Genomic DNA, 20134 nt, shown 5'->3' with positions numbered 1-20134 from the left:
TGGTCAGGGAATGTCAATTTCATATTCTATGAGAGGATATTCTTGTGCTAAAGTGGAAGTTTCTGATAACAGGACTGGGGGCATATAACCAGAATTAGAGATAACTTGGTAGAATTTAAGAGCCACAAGCAATCATCTTGCACATATCCCTTTCTTTGTTTCCAGATTTCTATTGCAAATAAAAATGATGTGATATTTTTGTAAACAAAGGGTAATATCATAATTAGGCATAATATTTCCAATACTTAATACTGAACTGGCATGACACAAAACTAAACAAACACTTTTGGGAGCGTGATTTTCTGCATCTAATCACAGTTTGCTCATGATTCTGGTTTCTGTACTCAGGAAGTGGCACAGAGTTCCAAGAGAAGTCATAGATTTTTCTTTTGACTAAGTCATATATTGATTCTTATGATCATATATGCAGAATTGACTGGGCACAGGAAGGAATTGCAGTGGCTAGTTCCAAAAATGTTCATTTAGTGCTTGGATTGTTTGGCATAAAAATAGGTAGTAATTGGCCTATTTCTTTTAAAAGAATGAGTTGATAAGAGAATTTGGAACTTGCTGATAAAGCTCATAATGTAAAAAAAAAACATTTTCTAAAGGTTATTAATCATGAAACCACAGGGAAGCCTGCTTTCCTAATATTGGTAAATAGCAACTTTGAAAGTTTTTTTCCCGTATCTGAAAGAAAGGCAAGTTACAGAAGCATAGAGAGGCCACATTTTCCTTCAGTGAAGCTTGGTGCCTCATGACCACAAGGACAACTTCATTGCTTTAGTGAAATATTTTGTCATTTTTCTTATTTAAAACCAAACCAACCCTCTTCCCAATCTTACAACCTGGGGGAATAACGAAGGTCTCTTATCCAAATACTCACTGGCTTGTGAGGTCAGTTTTCTAGATCAGCCAAGGCTTCTTATCTGTTGCCACCTGCAACAATGAAGAGGCTGTGCAGGCACTATTCTTCATGATCAATAGTGTACTTGAAGGAGGACAAAAGTCATAAGGATATTCTGCCTAACTTTCATCCCTTTTACAGTATAAACCAGGGGTGTCAAAACTCGATTTCATTGAAGGCCACATCAGGATTGTTTTTTATTGGGGGAGCGTGGCCAGGGGAAATGTTGGCCAGCTCAATGCCACTCGTTGAGGCTCCATTTTCATCTATGACAGCCTCCTGCAGACCTCTGTCAATAAAAACGGAGCTTGGCGGCGCCATACGCAGCTTCCCTGAGCTCCATGTTTACTGGCAGAGAATGAAAATGGAGTCCAGGCAGGCTGCATGCAGCCCCCCCAGCTCTGTTTTTGCTGGCAGAGGCACCGCGGGCCAGTTCACTGTTTCCAGGGTGGCCCCCTGGGCCAGATCTAAGCACCTCGCGTGCCAGATCCAGCCCACAGGCCTTGAGTGACACACCTGATATAAATTAATGTGGGAAAGTCAAGATGATTGCTTGAAATCAATTATGTTGTTCAATATTGGGTGATGCTTTTCACTACCATTTTCATCTTGCCTTTTAACACTGAAGGTACTGTAGGAATAGTTGGAGTGTATTCCTGAATAAACTCATTTCTCTTTCCCAGCCATGCTTCCCTAAACTTCTAAGACCTGCATTATAAAATGTTTAAAAAGCCCCCTGTTTTAATTAAGCAGCAGCCCCCAAGAGCTGCACCAGGCATTCTCTTTTGAGTTCCCTAGCATGGGAAGGGGGCGGGCAGTTAACATAAGGCTGCCTTGGAAGCTCATAGACTGAGGTCTCTATGGAGCAAACTTTACACATGAAAGCGCGTCTCCACCAGCTGTCACAACCAGGCTCCATCTGCTCTGTGCTTTTGGCCTCTCGCCCTTCCAGATGGGACCTTGATCTCCTTTCCTTGGTGGCGCTGGCAAATGTGCTCTTTCCTCTCTGGTCCCCATCTTTTCCAATTTCTTTTCAGCCTTCAACTGATGGTTACATTGATCTTTTTGGATGTGTTTGTTCTCTGCCCCCTCTTCTTTCCAAAATTAGACCTTTTGCAATATTGGAACATTGGACCTGGAGGCATTATTGTAATCCTGTTCCTTATTTTCCTAAAAATCAACCAGAGGGAAAACGGCAGTTTCTTTCTTTAGTCAATTCTGAAAAGGGTGGCTTCCTTGGAGTGAATGTAAAAGCGACCCCCTTTTTCCATAAAATTGTAACAGCAATGGAGGGCGGGGGGGGGGGGGGAGATAGCTCTTGTCATTCCCAACCAGTGTGGTTTTTTAAAATTATTTTTTAAACTTGTATGCTGGCCAAATTCCAAAAACTCTAGGATACAAAAGACATTTGTTATTCATGTTTTTTTAAAAATTGTAACAGAAGTGATCAAACAGGTATAAAAAGCATCTGTTGGAGAAGAACATAATCATGTCAGGGAGCTTTTATTTCTAATAAATCCTATAATACAACCTGCTGTTTGGCCCTACAACAACCCTGTGAAGGCAATACAGTTGAGAAGAGGGCAGGGGCAACTACAGTTAGTCCTTGACTCATCACTACAATTGAGTCCAAACTTCTGTTGCTAAGCAAGGCATTTATTAAGTGAATTTTGCCCCATTTTATGATCTTTCTTGCAACAGTTGTTAAGAGAATCACTGTAGTTGCAAAGCTAGTAATAATGCTTGTTAAGCGAATCCGGCTTCCCCATTGACTTGCTTGTCAGAAGTTCCTAAAAGGTGATCACATGGCCCCAGCACACTGCAAACCATCATAAATATGAGTCAGTTGCCAGGCATCTTACTTTTTGATCACAGGATTCTGGGAATGCTGCAATGATCATAAGTATGATAAACAGTCTTAACCCATCTTTTTCAGGTCTGTTGTAACATTAAACAGTCACTAAATGACTCTTTTAAGTCAAAGATTAGCGCTATCTCCTCAACCAGAGAAGGGCTAAACTCCTTAAGTGTTAAATGAGTCTGAGTGTTTAAATGATTGTGAACATGCAGCTGGATTGTCCTCACTGTAAGACCACTGAACAGCTCCATGCAAAACAAAGCAGTCTAAAAGAATATTTATGAACTGATTACCAACTAATCAAATTCCTGAAACTTGTAATTGTAGCTTTATATGGCACTTAGTAAAACAGATAAATAATACATGGTCTACCAAAAGTCAGCCCCCCATGTAGATAATGCCTTTCATACATTAACTTAAATGCTTGAATGGGTTATTTCTTCTTCACACGTTCCTATTCATTTAACACACCACCTTTGAACATTCCTAATTATGGTAATTTTTCTCTAGAAAAATAATTAACACAAGCAGTTCTCAACTTATGGCCACAATTGGGACCAGAATTTCCGTTACTAAGCAAGGTGATTGTTAAGTGAGTCGTGCCTGATTTTTTGAGCTTTTGTTTTGTTTTGTTAAGGCGGTTAAGTAGATCACTGCAGTTATAAGTGAATCTTGTGGTTGTTAAGCAAATCCAATTTCCCTGATGACTTCATTTGTTGGAAGCTGTCTAAAAAAATTACAGATGGTGATTGCATAACTCCAGGTATTGCAGTGCAACTGTCATAAATATGGTGCCAGTTGCCAAGTGCCCAAATTGGGAGTGCTGCTGCAACAGTTGTTCAGTGTAGAGGACTGATTGTAAATCACTTCTTTTAGTGACATTGTAATTTTGAATGATTGCTAAGCAAACGGTTGTAAGTCAAGGTCTGCCTATAAAACATTGTAATTGGCCTATAGGGTCTGGCTTTTGGTTTTCCCCTGTATATTTCTTGTCCTTAAGCTTCCTTGTAGTTGCTTTCTCAAACTTTTTCTTAATTAGGATTACTTTCCTTTCTTGTGTTGATTTTCAGCTGTCCAAATGTTTTTGCTGGAAAATTATGGCATTGATCCTCATACTAAGAGTTGAATCCACTCTGCTAGTTGACTCTGAATAATGTGGTTATAGGCTGGACTGTATGGTCATAGCTATTACTGATCTTTTACTGCGCACTGAACTATGTCCTAGCCACACTGTGATATTGCATGACACGTTGGACTGAAATGCAGTTGGCTAGTTTGTGGTCAGTGGATCATGCAAGAAGTGTTTTCCTTTTCTTAGCAAGGCTACATACATTATACTGGGTATACTTGCAAAAAGGAGAAAAAAAAAGAATACATTTACATTTTAATTCAAAATTGTCTGTGAAGTGATTTTAAAAATGTGTCTGTTGTTGTTTTGTGATAAATGTCCTAAGTGCCCTTTTAAAATTTAAAATGTTAAAAATAAAAACTTACTGATAAATTTATTATTTATTTATTATTTATTTATTTCTCATCTCTGATTTCAGCCATAAGAGCAGCAATGGATGTTCACTGGAAGGGGCAAAAGGATTCAAAAGAGTAGGATTGGGTATTTTATGTAGGTATTATTGAAGCACTCAGGTAATAGCAAAAATAAGCAAACCCAAGGAAAATCAAACCAACCCAAAGATATATGGTGATGCTTAAATGTTTCTGAATTCCTTTGAATGTCCAATATAAATCTGCATAAATCTAGTCAAGAATGTGACTAATTTTCTTCACAAGTCTTAAAACTAGATATAGAGAATCAGAGTTTTGAAAAATGAGTAAAAAACTCATTTATTGAAGAAAGTGATTCCAAACCACATATTTATGACTGAAAAAGTATGTGAACTCTCCAAGATTATCAGTGCATTTGAAGGGGAAATTAAGAGTCAGGGGTTTCAATCAATGGAAGATAATATGAATACAAGATTTCCTGCTTTATTTAAAAAACAGAATTTGGGATATTCACAAAGACTGATCTTCATACCTTAGATATATGGAAGTATGTTATCAAAACATACTCAAAAACAGCAGATTTTTTGGAACCTCCAATCTTCCCCTCCCCCCAAAACCAGCTGTTGATTGTCACTGGGCTGGAAAAAGTTACAAACTTATTTTCAAAAAGTTTGGATTTCATCAATCAAGCCTTAGGCAGAGTTCATTCAACCCCACTGTTAAGTTCCCTGGGGGTGTGGTTGATTAATCCAGACCATACAAGTTCAAGGCATGTAATACTCTAGGGATGAAAACCCAAAGCAGATAAATTATATGACCAAAGAATGATAAAAGCAGGAAAAAAATGTTTTGGAATGGACAAATCAAAGTTCTGGCCTTAATCCTATAGAGATGGTGTAAAAGACCTAAAGCAAGCAGTTCATGTGAGAAACTGACCATAATAATTTTGAAAGCTCACATATTTTTTGCCACGTACAAATATGTAGCTTTGGATACTTCCTTCAATAAATGAAGTATGTTTTTGATTCACTTGTTTAATGAAGTTCACTATTTAGTTTTAGAATTTGTGTGGAAAACATTTTTTGTCATATTTTTGCAGAAACATTGAAAATTCAAAAGGGTTCACAATCGTGTAGGTTAGTTATTACAATTTTCCTCCATTGCTTTTGCATGACTCTGGAATAGCCAGAAGAATTATAGCAGCTCCCGCAAAGCCATCAGACAACTATTAGGCACACTCTCATTTAGGAGAATGAGCTGGAGGTCATCCCATGAAGAAGGGTTGGCTTTCCACATTGTGAAGTAAGTCTGTACAAATGGTTTTAGCCCTAAGGTGATCTGACTGGCTTTGCCTCAAAGAAGCAATTTGTGTGTACTTTAATCAGTTCGGGCCAGTGTTATGTAAGAAAGCTTCTCTCAAGCTGTTCCTCTGCTGGACAAAGCCCTTCCTATCTTGGAGGATTCAGGATTGCTCATAGCATGCCAAGCAGTCTCTGAGGCTGGACAACTGTGGCATAAAGAGCCACAGTTTCATGCTTCTCCCGACTGTTGGTAGAAAAGAGATTAAGAAAGCCCAATAGTATGGGTTGAAGAATACTGGCCTAAAGCTCCTAGCAGTCATCACCAACATGATCATCATCTCCTCCTCCTCCTGCCTCAACCATTTTTAATTGATGCTGTAGCAATTTTTCAGGCTTCATGACTGAGTGAACTGGATAGAGGGGTTTTTAATGGACAGTCCACCAGATGGAATAATAACAATAATGTTGTTTAAAGAGGAATAATGAAATGTAGATTAAAAAAAGTCTGAATACTGTTGAAATACAATTAATACAAACACCTAGATAAGAACATAACTGGAGATGACAAGAACATTGTTTTGTATAAAAACTATTTTTGTAACAATAAATTGAACCTTGACTATATAAGATCATGCTGCCTGGCCTTTCCGTTGCATTGATCAAGAGCCAATTCAAAGACAGTGTTGGCATATTTTGCTAAGTCTTTCGAGTCTGGTATCCAGGTATCTTGCCAGGAATACATAATTATTTTTTCTGCAGCTGTTCAGGCACAATATGTCCAGATCTCTTTATAAATACCAGGAATTGCATTGCCAAAAGCAAATCTGCTCTTCTTGTATAATCCTCTAGAAAGTGTCTTGTTCAGGGTTCCCCCTCATGAGGCACATGGGGTACAGAGCAGATGGGCTCCTTCTTGGTGATGTTTCCCACTTATGGGATATCTTACCTAAGGTAGTGGATGGATGAATTAGAAAATCCTTTTCTAATTCGGGAAAAAGTTAAAAATGTGTTATTCCAGAGAGTTTTTGGGTGACGATTGTAGGTCATTTGCTTTTAATATAACAATTGTTTTAATCAGGGGTCCCCAAATGCTTCACCTCATTGATCTAGTAATGAAATTTCAGGTTGTTCATTGATTTCCCAAATATTTATTATATGATGATAATTTAATAAATAGCAATAGCACTCACTTCTATTTACTGCTTCACAGTGCTTTACAGCCCACTCTAAGCAGTTTACAGAGTTAGCATATTGCCCCCAATCTAGATCCTCATTTTACCAACCTCAGAAAGATGGAAGGCTAAGTCAACCTTGAGCGGTGGGGATTGAACTGCTGAGCACCAGAAGTATCCTACAATACTGCATTCTAAATACTAGTTTAACTAATAGTACTACAAATAAGAATAATCTGAAGCACCACTTGAACACTGTCAGGACTGATAAAATCACCATCAGTCAATTTCACAAAGCAGCCTTTTCCATTGTGCAACAATATATTTAATATTATTAAACAACAGTATCTGCCTACCCCAAGTCCTCAGGAAAAGATCCATAGGTGGATAAAAATACTAAGTCCAGCCTAAACGACAGTGTGACAAAGCATAATAATAAAAACAACAATGGATAATCCCATTGACCCTTAGTGGTCAACATTGGCAAACCCTGCTTTAAATATTGCATTTTGGAATTCTTGCATACTGCCCAGATTCTACTACAGCTGCTACTAAATAAATTAATATCTTCCACATTTGGGCATTAATATATTTAAACTAACTGCCTTACACAATTCTTATAAATCTCAGTAATCAATCCAATAAATAAGGAATTTGACACGAGCAAGATATACATCTTTTATTGTATCTCTGTCCTAGGAAGCATGACAGCATAATCGCCTGCAAAGAGAATAGCTGCTAAGTCTGGAAAAGCCCTTCAACAGTGCTGTAGGAGATGATTCCTTTCACTCTTCCTAGTTCTTACCAAAGAAAATCCCATGTTGAACAGCTTCAGCATGTGCTGCTAGACTCTCAATAGCTCAGTTGGTAAGCAGCTGGGAAAGGCAAGCTACTGGTATGTGAAGGGACCTTTCATGTACCACTAGCCCCCTTGTCAATGATTTCCCAGCAGTTGGAAGAAAATAAAGAGTATGGCACATCCATCAACCTGGAAGAAACATCAGCCAGCATTTCATTATGAGTTCTTCAGGAGAAGGCTGAGAATAGCTTCCCTTCACCAAAAAGAATGTCTTCGTTATACGATAATGAACTAATGTTGCAACAACGGTGAGAAACTAATGTTGGGACTGTGGAGTAGTTTCAAGCTGTAAAACTCCCTATCCAATTAGTTATAGCCTAGTGTCTTGCTTCTTGTTCCAAATACTGACTCACACACAATTGCTATGGTAGTTAGTTTGTTTATAACATTTATAAACTGCCCATTTTACCTCAGAATAATTCTTGATGGTTTACAAAAACAAACTCCTGATAGCTTACAAAATTAGAATAACTCTGATGGCTTACAAAAACTATATAACTTAAAAACATGAATAATAGTTTTATAATTATATAATAGCAATGGCACTTAGACTTATATACCACTTCACATTGCTTTACAGCCCCCTCTAAGCAATTTACAGAGTCAGCATATTTCCCGCAACAATCTGGATCCTCATTTTTAACCAATCTCTGACGGATGGAAGGCTCAGTCAACCTTGAGCGTGTGAGAATAGAACTGCTGGCAGCCAGCAGTTAGCAGAAGTAGCCTGCAGTACTGCATTCTAACCACTGCGCCATCACGACTTTGTAAGTTAATATAAAACCTAGAATACTACAGCCCAATTAAAAGTTCACAGTTTACTCATGGTCATAGGGATAACAAGGGTCAGTGTTTGCAAACCTAAACAGTATCTTGACAGAAACTTGCCTAAATAACTGAATTGCTTAGAAAAATATTTCAAAATCAGTCCAAAATTCCAAGAATGAGGTTAGAATTATCAGCCATTCCAAACAGAACTTCACAGACAGAACCCATACAAGTATGCAAGAGCTGAAGATCAACAATTGTTTCCATCAGAGGAATGTGGATCAGGGCTACCTCTTAAATCAGATTTAAATCAGCTATTGCTAATCAATAAATTTACTGTCTTGTTTGACAAGGAACAAATATTTATAAAACATCTTTGTAGAATAATCATAATGTAATTCATGGATTTCTCTTCTCTCTATTCATAAAACATCTTCATAGAATAACTATTCATAATGTAATTAATCAGATATCTCTTCTCTTTTGTGTATGGAAGCTGGTAGGCTTTATATCATCCACATCTGACTGTTCCAGCTGTCCAGATGGTGTCATTTCATATGATTCTTGGTTTGGTAATTCCGGCAGCTTCTTCAGGTTCAGAGTCTGAGGACTGGTTCTGGGCTATGACCCCTGGCCAGAAAGAGGCCTCTTTTTTATCTGCAAGTTAGGGAATAACAGCCAGTAAGTATAAAGCTTTGGTAGAGACTCCTCAATGATGTCATCCAGCTTCTGTGATAGTATGGTGATACTGACAATAAATTTAACCACTCCGGATCTAGAAAACGCTTTCTGCCATAATACTATTAAAATTACTTCATTGCACCACTGAATGGCTTCTGGCCAAAACCTGGTGCACCAGAAACTTGGCTGCATTTCTGAAATGGACATATCCAATACTACCTGCATCTATTGAATACAGCATTACTACTAGTTGATGCAATGTGTCTGGATCAATATATCCTTTTAGGTTCTGGTTGCAAGTGGTAGTCTTCAAAGCTCCTTCTTTCTTCAACTGCAACAAATAGGCATCAATTTGCCTCCCTTAATAATTATAACTTAAGAAAGAAAAATAATCAGACAACTCTACCTCCATTCACTTGTGTCACTTCCATCAGCTTCTGGCCTCTCTCCCGTTTTGGTCCTCTAATCCACAATTGTTATAATGTGCCCCAGCCTCCAAGAAGTCTCTCCAATCAGAAGATCTGTCTAGCGCAGTAACAACTGGGTGTGCCAGTGTTGAATAGCATAACAAGAAATGTGAGGAATTACCTAGTGGGTTGTGCCCAAGTCTGTGCCCTGTAAGTGACTTGCATTTTTCAATTAACACCTGGAAGAGAGGCTGCTTAGACAAGCTAGTTCCTCCTATTTACTCCTGCAAGCTGTGTGATAGCAAACTTCCAGCTTTAACCACAATCATATAATTAATTCCCTCTTTTATCATAACAAGTGTCCAATCCAATGCCTGGTAGGCACTTAATCCTCATTAATATCTAACCTTTCCTTTCTGATACCCAACCTGAGGAATTGGGTGGCAAGAGAAGAAGAGTTTGCAGGCTGCAGGGCTATAAAACTTGCCCGATCAAAGCAAAATCCCTTTGTGAGTCAAATTCTGGAGACCACACTCACCATCTGGGCTCACCATAGCACACTGAGGAAGGGTTCCTGAGTACTGTAAGTAATTAATGGAGACAATTTAAATAATTAGGCTGTTTATTTCATTCTTGGAACCTTTTTTGTTTGCTTTTTAGTAATTTTTATTAATGATTATACAAACAAAAACTAATAACATAAATATAGTACATAAATATGTAAACAGAAAAAATAGAAAAAGTGCAAAGCAAAACATTCCTCTTCTTTCTCAGCAAATGTAAATAATATGAACAATTTATCACCATCTTTTAAAACAAAATTAACCATTTCTTCATCTCAATTTTCTGTATGTCAATTTTTAAAGTTTCATCTCTCCTTCCTCTTAAATGAGTAAAAGCTCATGAATGGTTACCTGAAATAACAAAACAATTATAAGCAATGTCTAATATAGGCTGTGTGAATCCTTCCTTTTACATATGTATTTCCTCTTCTATTTAAAGAAACTGTCCCATCTCCTCTCTTCAAAGAAACAAATGATTTGAAACATCATTATCTGTTCTCAATCAATAACATTTTATTAAACATTACCAAAAATAGCAACATATTTATTTTAGCCTTAGTCAAATAAACTGATTTTATATTATTTTCTTTTCTTTTTCTCCCAGCGATCTTTTGGTTCCCTCAAAACAACATGCTTTCTTTTCATACTGTCTCTTCTCCCAGAATTGTTTGCATTTTTAATAAGCCCTTTTTTATAATTCCAGTACAAAAAGCTTATCCAAACCATTGTTCATATTCTCATTGTCTTCTCTTATGAAATCATGGATAACTTCAACACATCCTTTTAATATATTTGATGCAAAGAAATTATCCACATCACTCATTGAGTTGTATTTGTGTATCATTTTAATTGTTAAATCAATTGGTTTCATTTGTAAATATAATAATTCATCTTTTCCTATCTTATAGGCTCTCATTTTAAAATCCACATTCAAGTTAATTTTAGTTTTATTCAATGGAACTTGTTCCTCTTGGATGATATTATCTAATTTTTCTATGAGCAGATAACTTTAAAAGAATTCCCTAAGCCTAAATCTCAAACCTCAATTAAGAGATCTACTGATTTATTTATTTCCTTCTAGACCCTTTAGTGATCAATATTCAAAGTAATCAGTTCCAGATGTAAATATAAGCATTTTCCCACGAGAATTCTTATAATTAATTTTAAAGCTTCTAATTCAAGACCATCTGACCCCTAATCTAATGAAACTTTCTAAAATCAGCACTGTAAATACTCTTTTGTATATATACATAATTAAATTAGAAGTATAAGGTTTTGCATACACATACACACAAACATATTTGCAAAACTTTATAAACTTCTAAATAAAAGTCTTTTCTTAAAGGATTGAAGAAAGCACACAGTGAATATAATCGAACTTGTGGTTATGAAGGTCCTCTAGTTTTAAAAAGTAGCAGAACAAAAAGTAAAATCCAAAGTGATTCAGAAGAGTTGAAACTTGAGTCTATGAAGATTTCATTGATGGCTATGAGCTTGATGGAATCCCACAACTCCCAACTGTTTGCAAGCAACTGTAAAAATATATATCAATTTCTACTCTATTCACACACAATCCCCCCCTCCATCTGTCCAGAATGTATAGGCTGATCACAAGACCTCTCTCTACTAAGAGATTTTGGTGGTCCAAATCTAGGATCCAGATGCCATTTCCAGCTGTCTCCTGTGACTAAAGAATATCAGTCCGCTATTTCCTCACTGAAAGTCTCCCCAGTCTTGTATCCCTTCTAATGACATCCTTTGGTATCCATGGTACAAATTCTAAACTAGTAGATAATTCAAGAATTGCAGAAAACTGGTTAAGCCAGTTCTTGAATATCCTAAAATAGCTTTTCATTTGTGAATGTTTCATTCAGGGAAATGCTTATTTTGTCTATATTCAGGTTTCTATGCCATTCAAGGTTCTCTCCAGAAATATTGGAAAGTCAGTTCCCAGAACTGACAGCCAAGATAAGCCAATAAAAGTTTGGCAGTTGTAGTTCTTGGAGCGCTTGGAGAAGACCAGTCAATTGTCTTACAGCAACATTTTATTGTATAAAATGTGTTATTTTGAGGTGCTGTTCATACTTGCTATATTCAATATTTTATTATTGAAAATGCACTTCTGTTGAAACCCATTTGAAGTGACTTGTTAGCTCTCAGAAATAAGAGTGAGTTATAGAACCAATCTGCAGATGACACTTTGGTATTATTGACCATTAGAAAAAAATTATTTGATACATTGGCTTTAAAAAGCTGAAATTGCCTCTTCCAGTTGATGCATATTTGTGAAGGGAAAGAATCTGGCAGTGTATTTCATCCCTTCTTTCCTGTCTCATCTGGTTCCCAATGCAGATACATTTAATTAAATACAGATGATCAGAATTTTTTAAAGAGGGGAAAAAAGAGGACACAAATCAGAGAATTAGTATGGCTTAGACTTAAGAGTGAATATTAGGACTGCGAAAGTCTTAAGCTGTTCTTGACAATGTGAAATGTGCTTCTTTATTAGTACAGTTGTAGAGCTGCCTTGTGCTTCATACAATGGCTGGGTCTCAACTGCCATCAAGCTCCTTTGCGATGTGCATAATTTCATGTGATTCTGATGGACATATCAGCTCTAAATATATAAAGACTATATAAATCAATCAAATAAATGAAAGAATTCCTTACTGCATTCTTCTAGTATGTTTGATTTCTCCATTTAACTTCCTAACCATGAGATTCCCTAATAGTCTCCCAATACTAACCAGATCAAATATGGGTTAGCTTTTCAAAATCAGCCAAGATGTCAAGTAACAGAGATAGACTTTAAAATTGCATCTGTTAACTAAGCCAGGGGTTGCCAACCGGTGATCCGTGAGAAAATTTTGATGGTCCACAGAGCAAGTGTCTGCAACAGGGGTGATACTGGTGGCGGATGGACTGATATGTGCGGGGAGGGAGGGTACTGTGTGGGGAGATCACAGCATCGGAGCCCTTCTCGGGTGCTCCCTGGCCTGCGAGGGGAGGGCACGATCTCCCGCACCCCTCCTCTTAGAAGCTGCAATGTGCTTGACACCCCTCTGGCAGCCGCCAAGCTTTCTCCGACTGTGCTTCTCTTCCTCCTCTTCAGAAGCTCTCACATGCTCAGCAGGAAGGAGGTGGCTTGGCAGGTGCCAGAGGGGCAGCGAGCGCTTTGCGGCTTCTGAGGGGAGAGGTCACTCCTCCCCCTTGCAACATCTTCACCTGAGGGCATTGTTGACTCAGGAGGTCTGCACTCTTCCCGCTGCTGCTCAGCCTCCTCGATGAGTGGAGGCAGGAGGCGTCAACCACAACATGGGTTTGCTAGGGAGACTGCAGGATTGCCTCACCTCCCCACCAGCCATCTGTTCTTCAGCATGTGGCTCATTGGCCTGCAGATATCAGATGCCCACCACCCAGCACCAGTTCAGAGGTTCCTTTCCCCCAACCCCCAGTGACAGAGGGGGGGGGAGACAGAGAGACACAAGACGGGGAGGGGAGAAAGAGGGAAAAAGAGTGAAAGAGAGAGAGAGACAACAGAGAGGGAGAGAGGGAAAGAGAGACAAGATACAGAGAGAGAAAGAGGAAGAAAGGGAGGGGGAGAGGGAAAGAGACAAGATACAGAGAGGGGGAAGAGAGAGAGAGATGTGAGAGAGAAAGAGAGGCAAGGCAGAGAAAGAGGAAGAGAGAGAGGGAAAGAGGGAGACAAGATTCACAGAAAGAGGGAGAGAGAGAGAGGGAGGGAGGGAAAGGGAAAGAAAGAGAGAGAAGACAGAGAGAGGGAGAGAGAGAGAGATGAGAGATTCTGGTGTTTTGTTTTCTGTTGGAAAGGAGCCCAAATGACTCTTTGAGTATTTAAGGTTGCAGGAACAGGCACCCAAGCTAAGTGCCCATCCCCTCAGTGGGAGTCCAGGTGTTTCAGTGAGTGGCATGCTGGATTCATATTAGTGGTCTGTGGGATTTAAAATTATGAATTTGGTGGTTCCTGGGGTCCAAAAGTTTGGAGACCCCTGAACTAAGCTATCCTTTTAAATACTTTTTATCAGTTTTGTGATTCATCTTTGCCTTTGATGACCCTGATCTTAAGAAATTTTATGGAATTGTGAACATCAACTGTACTGGTTAGTCCTATGTAAAACAAAAACTATACAAAAGGTAAGTTGTAGATGCTAAGGCGCACAGAACAATTTTATACTACCCTTTTGTTTTCAAATACCAAGTCTTGCTAAAACATACAATGATCCCAGGTTCAGCTGATTACTGCTCAAAATATATCAGAATGGCCTGTTATAAATTAGATTTAATGAGAAATTAATTAGTCATCTTAGAATACTTTCCACACACTGTACTAATCTTTTATGCACCCCATACTCATTTAAATCCCCTTTTAGATTCTCTTTTTTGCCTTTAATTTATATATCTTTATAGCATCTAGTTTTTCACAATATTTTAAATTTTTGTTTTTATTCTTGATGCATCCTTTATGCTTTTTAATGACCCTATACTACCTACCTTATGTTGGTCTATGACCATATTAAAGCGTTCATTTGATTTGATAAAATCATATAGGAGGACAAAGCGTTTGCTATATAATATACCAGATATATCCAGGCACAGTGAATTTATTACAAATGGTCCTCAAGGTCCAAACGGCCATGTTTGAAGTTATGAATGTGCCCCAAAAGTGTACTTACAACAAGGGTTCAAAATTGCGATCACAAGGGGCCCCAGCAGTCATGGGACCTGGATTCAATCACTCCTGAAGTGGCTTTTTTCCCCCCATAACTGTTCTTTGTTGCCCACAGTTCCAAGAGGCAATTTCTGAGGCTCACAGGGTTGGTGCATGTTTTTTCCTGATCATATGACAGTCAAGTTCCCGCAGGCCTCACTTTTGTTCCTTCTCATTGTTCGCAGGTGGAGGATTAGAGGACTGAATCTCTCATTGCTGCCTTATTGCTTCTTTTGCTGCTGTTGTTGCCTTGAGGGCTGGAGTACTTTTAGTTGCCTTTGTAAGTACCTTAGATTTTTCTTTTTCATTATAGTACTGTTTGTTTGCCAATTCTTTATAAGCTGTTATGTTTGTTTGTAGGCACTTTACAAAGATAGGTTATTTTTTTATTGCTGTGTTTATTTGTGTTTGCTTTGGGATTGCTTGCAGAACTACCAGCCAGTATCTACAGAAAGCAGATTTAATAGTGTAAAATTGTTTTGCATTCTACTGTACTGTTTGTTTGCATGTAGTTTGAGATTACTTGTAGAAAGATCCTTATATTCTAGTGTGCTATGTTTATTTGTTTTTGCTTTAAGGATTAGTGTATTACTTGTAGATTGGTTGAAGATTCCTTGGTCAGCAGGTGGCAGCAGTTTCCTCCAGAAGCTCCACTTGTAGACCTGCAAATTCACACACACACACACACACACACCCCAATTTAAGTCTGAGCGCTGCCTGGAGGCGGAGACCTGCCTGGCCTTGCCACTACAGCTGATGGGTGGTTGGCCACAGGCTCCAGCTGGAGACCCCTGCAAATTCTCTACTTTCTCAGTTCATTTAATGATGGCAGAGGTCATTTAACAAACTGAAGCAAACAGCAAGCCCCATTGATTTGCTTAATGAGCATGATGAAAAAAATGTCATAAAAATTAGTGTAATTCATTTTACAAAGTTTTTGACTTAATTGGCAGGCTCCATTAGGGTTGTACCTCAAGAGCTATACAGTCTATAGATTTCTCCTGTTGTTTGATTAAAAACAGCTCTTCTGCTCTGATATTTTCTTTTGTTGTTTTTAAGTTATCTGTAGCAAGAAACTGATTTCTACAGGTAGTTCTCAACTTATACAGCCATTCAATTAGTGAATATTCAGTGTTATAATGATGGTTACAATGATGGTGATTTATAACCAGTTCTCATATTTAGGTCTGTTGCAGTGTCCCCATGGTAACGATCAAAATTTGGGTTTTTGACAACTGGAATGTATATTTATGATGGCTACAGTGTCCTTGGGACAAGTAATTGACATTATTTTTTGATCTGACTTCTAACAAGTGAAGTCAACTGGGGAAATTTGTTTAATCACCATATGATTCATTTAGCGATTCATTTAACAACAGCAACCAAAAGTTCATAAAATTGGGCGTGTCTCATTTAATGTCTGCCTCACTTAGCAACCAAACTGCTTTTAAGCCTAGGCTTGCAGGTATTTTATTGCTAAAATCAATTGTTGTATTATCATGGAGACTAAAGTAATTGTCAAAAGGTACAGAACGGCTATGTCCCATCAGTGGAAGGTGGACTATCAATAGCCCTCTGGAACCTGCCATCTAGTGGTGGGATGCTGCCAGTTCAGATCGGTTCTAGGAACCGGTATCTCCAATGATCAGTTGGCTCTGCCTACCCATCCCCGCCCTATCCTGTCCTATATTTCCACGTTTTTCATCTCAGCTGATTCACGCAGCACAGTAGATTTCTGCGATTCAGCTGTTTTACTTACTGGAGTTGCCCTAGAAGGTAAGCTGTAGAGCTTGAAATTGGTGCATTTTGAATGCTGTGCGTGCATGCGCACGCTCACAGAACCAGTTGTTAAACTGGTTGCAGCCCACCACTACTGCTCTCCTCTTACTGTATTCAGTGTGCACGAGAGAGTACTCTGTTCTATCTTCCTGGCAATTACAATGTAAATACACTCAGTTTGGTAGAGTGGCTAAAGCATGAGGCTAAGAAATACCATGAGTATTTCTTAGCCATGAGTTCTGGTTCAGTCTTAAGCATGAAGCCAATTGTGTGATCTTGAGCCAGTCACAATCTCTGCTGGAGGAAGGAGGCAATGGAAAAGCACTCCCAAAATCTTATCAAGAAAACTACAAAAACTACTCTATGCAATCACTAGGAGTCAATACTGACTTAAAGGCACATACACACATGTAAGAAATGTATACATTCTAGTATGTCATCTGGCTAGAAGATTCACTCCCTGCTACCCTTGGGAGATAGCCCAATATCACAAGACACACGGCAAAATTTCAAAACTTTTGTAAAAGATAAAAGTCCTTTTAAAGTTAAACTTCGTAATCTTTAAATTTTAACAGTGATGACAACATCACTGGTGAAAGGTAAATAATACAGAATTGCTCAAAATGACCAGTGAGGTTAAAAAAGATTAAAATAAAAATGCACAGTTCTCAACCTAAAAATATAAGAGTACAGAGAGTTTCTAAGAAAAAAAAATATGATTCTAAGTTTTCTAAAAATAAAATCATGAACATGAACTGAAATATGCAATAATGGTTGAAAGCACATACTATTTCCTGTGGCAAAAGAAAATAGAAACAATTATATTACCAATACTTAGAAAAATGAAAGAAAAAAATAGAAATATTAGCTAGATTATTTTTCCCAACAGCAATTTTTTGAAGCAGAAATTTTTATTCTCCTTTTATATGGACTTCCTCAAGGTTTTGGAGAAATTCCATTTTAGCTGCTGGGGAGATCAATGAACCAAACTCCTCCATAGATTCAATCCATAGACTTCTGCCCTTTGTTTTTAAAAGGACTAAACTTTTACTTTTCCTATCTCCCACACAGGGAGGAGCTGGGCAACCTGACTTTGCAAATGACCAAGAGGGGTGCCTACTTAAGGACATGGATTTTCTCTGCAGAGAAGTGGATGTTATATCAGGAATGTCTGCTGGCAAACAAATGATATGCACAACATGCTAAGAAGATTCCAGAAAGAAAGCTTGCTGACCAAAATGCTGTAGAAAATTTTGAAGAAAAGTTGTAGTTATTTTTGTTCATTTCATTTCAGGAAGAAATAATAGCCTTCATTAAATCAGGTAAAACCTAGGAAAATACTGCCCCCACTCCCCAGTGACATTTTTCTCATAACGCAGTGACAATCAAATAGTCAGGTTACAAGTTTAATTATGGGTGTAACTAAAGGTAAAAAAATTGGGGTAAGCAGTATAAGAAGACTTTCTGTAATTTTTTTCCCCTCAGGAAACCTTTCCTCTCTTTTCACTGAGCCTTATTGTTAAAAGTATATATCATAATTTAAGTATGTTAATTATGTCTTGTGTTCACAAACAGGCAATGAAAAACATAATTATACTTAGTAGCAGTCTACACATTTATTTTCTGTGATCTTTATTTGTTAGATTTTTATCCTGCCTCTATTATTTTATAAATACCATAAGGTGATGAAGATACATAATACTCATTCCTCATTCTATTTTCCTCACAAAAACAACCTTTGGGGTGTTGTTGGGCTGAGAGAAAATGACTGGCCAAAAGTCACCGAGCCAACTTTCATGCCTTAAGTGGGCAGAACTCCTGGTCTCCCAGTTTCTAGATCAGCATTTTAATCACTATGTTAAACTAATATTTTTTAAAGGGCAGAAATATTTAATGATAGAAAGAGGTCTTGACCCAGGAGATTCTGCTAAATGTAGTCACTGCAATGTGATATGGATCCAGAAGAGCTGGACTGTCAATAGAGCTCCCGGGCAAACTATTTTAATATCTCCCCATCTCAACATTGGTTATCAGTTAAGAGGTTAAGGAGCTAGCGGCCACATTTGAGGGACCCAATATTCTGGGGGTCAGGGTTTGCATGTACAGGTTCTTCTCTGAAACAAATTATTTCAGTGGTGACATGGAATAGCCCCTTAGGGACAGAGCAGTGCTTACAAGTTATGACATTGGATATTCTGATCCTATAGATGTCAAAACTCCATAGGATCAGAAGATGGCAGCAAAGAATTAGATTTTGCTGCCCTCTAGTGGTATTTATGACAAGTAAGCATATGCTCAACCTGATCCTGCCTCTTATCAATAAAATGCAGTGATCTCACAGTACATCTTATAAAGTTAACAGCAATTATTTCCTCTCCTTCCTGGGTTTCCTGCATTTTCCCTGCAGTGAGGGGGTCTTGCACATCTCTATAGTGAGAGGTAAAGTGAACACTCATCATCATCCCACAAGTCAACTCCTTATTTCATGGCTATTAATATCAATAGTCTTATGGAAGAGACCCTTGAAATCTGTATTACTTTTTCAAAAGAATATTTATATATTTCTCTTTACAACAGCCACTTTGGGAGGATTGGTTGATTATAAGTAATTACAATAAGTAAATATTCCCCTGATGTAATTCATAAAGCTACAAAATGGGAGAGACTCACTGAGTGCTTACTGGCCTCTTCTAAATGATTCTTGCTAGTGAAGCAACATCACGATTGTCAATATAAGCAGTAAAGTTTATTTTGTGGTATAGTTGTCATGTCAATTGATCATGCTTTTGATATGGTGGTTTTGGTTTGGCTTGTGGATTTTTTCTGAGTATCTGCCCAACAATTTGCTTACTATTTTCCAACCAGATACCTTAACCTAATCCAATTTTCAAGTGTATCCTCCTCTGCCCAGTTGCTGCTATTGATTGCTTGCCTCTTCCATTACTCAAACTGTGTTTCCAGACAGAAATGGTAAATCACCAGGCAGTGATTCTTTCACTATTATTTACAGACAAGGAGGAAGGAGGCAGTCAAAAATGTATAATCTTCATCAAAACATGTGGCTTCATCAGCTCTCAAATTATTTCAATAAACGAAAAGAACAAAGGCTATGGTTAATTATCACGTAGTGTGGAAGAAAATAATGCTGTTTTGGAATATTTAATCTTAAACATGCTTCACTGAAAATAAAGCTCATAAAACCCAACACATTTTATTTCTATGTAAGCAATCCAAGGATTACACTTGACATTTCCCTTGCTTGACATTTCCCTTGCTAACTTTTCTCCTTTCCTCTTTTGAATTGAGGGAGAAAAACATCTTGTAAAACATTATCAGGGAGCAAATTAGAGGCAGAATGAACCAGCGCCTCTCCAGATGTTCTCAAACTACAACTCCCAGTATTCAACAAGTTAGTTGAAGGTATGTATAAACAAATCATACAAGGGATCTGTTGGTTTTGGTTTAAGGAGATGTTAAACTCAGCTGTTTGTAAACACTGGTGACAGCTATGTTGTGCAAACTCAGCCAACCATAGATGATTCAATAAACCATGGTTAAGGTGACCATAACACAATATGATGAACATATTTCATATTATTATATGCATCAT

The 20134-nt window shown here is 37.9% G+C and overlaps 1 protein-coding gene and 1 long non-coding RNA gene across 4 annotated transcripts in view; one reads left to right on the top strand and one right to left on the bottom strand.

Annotated features, from left to right (window-relative positions):
• Positions 1 to 9991: 9991 nt before the first annotated feature.
• On the bottom strand, positions 9992 to 14802 carry LOC148124170 (uncharacterized). The gene is made up of 2 exons (XR_015740475.1): positions 14711 to 14802; positions 9992 to 10034 (listed from the first exon to the last, which is right to left on the bottom strand). It is a non-coding gene; the product is annotated as an uncharacterized LOC148124170 (long non-coding RNA).
• A 128-nt stretch (positions 14803 to 14930) lies between these two features.
• The window catches only part of SPOP (speckle type BTB/POZ protein), a 98873-nt gene continuing 93669 nt past the window's right edge, over positions 14931 to 20134 (top strand). For all 3 annotated transcript variants that reach the window (XM_087918517.1, XM_026710921.2, XM_087918516.1), the window contains exons 1-3: positions 14931 to 15025; positions 17596 to 17846; positions 19831 to 19944. The gene's annotated coding sequence lies outside the window, so the exon portion shown is untranslated. The remainder of the gene's footprint in view (positions 15026 to 17595; positions 17847 to 19830; positions 19945 to 20134) is intronic.

This window comes from Pseudonaja textilis, chromosome Z, assembly GCF_049901715.1.
Source record: "Pseudonaja textilis isolate UNSWEBS1 chromosome Z, rPseTex1.2, whole genome shotgun sequence".
Taxonomy (NCBI): Eukaryota; Metazoa; Chordata; class Lepidosauria; order Squamata; family Elapidae; genus Pseudonaja; species Pseudonaja textilis.
This window is presented reverse-complemented; position numbering and strand designations above follow the sequence as displayed.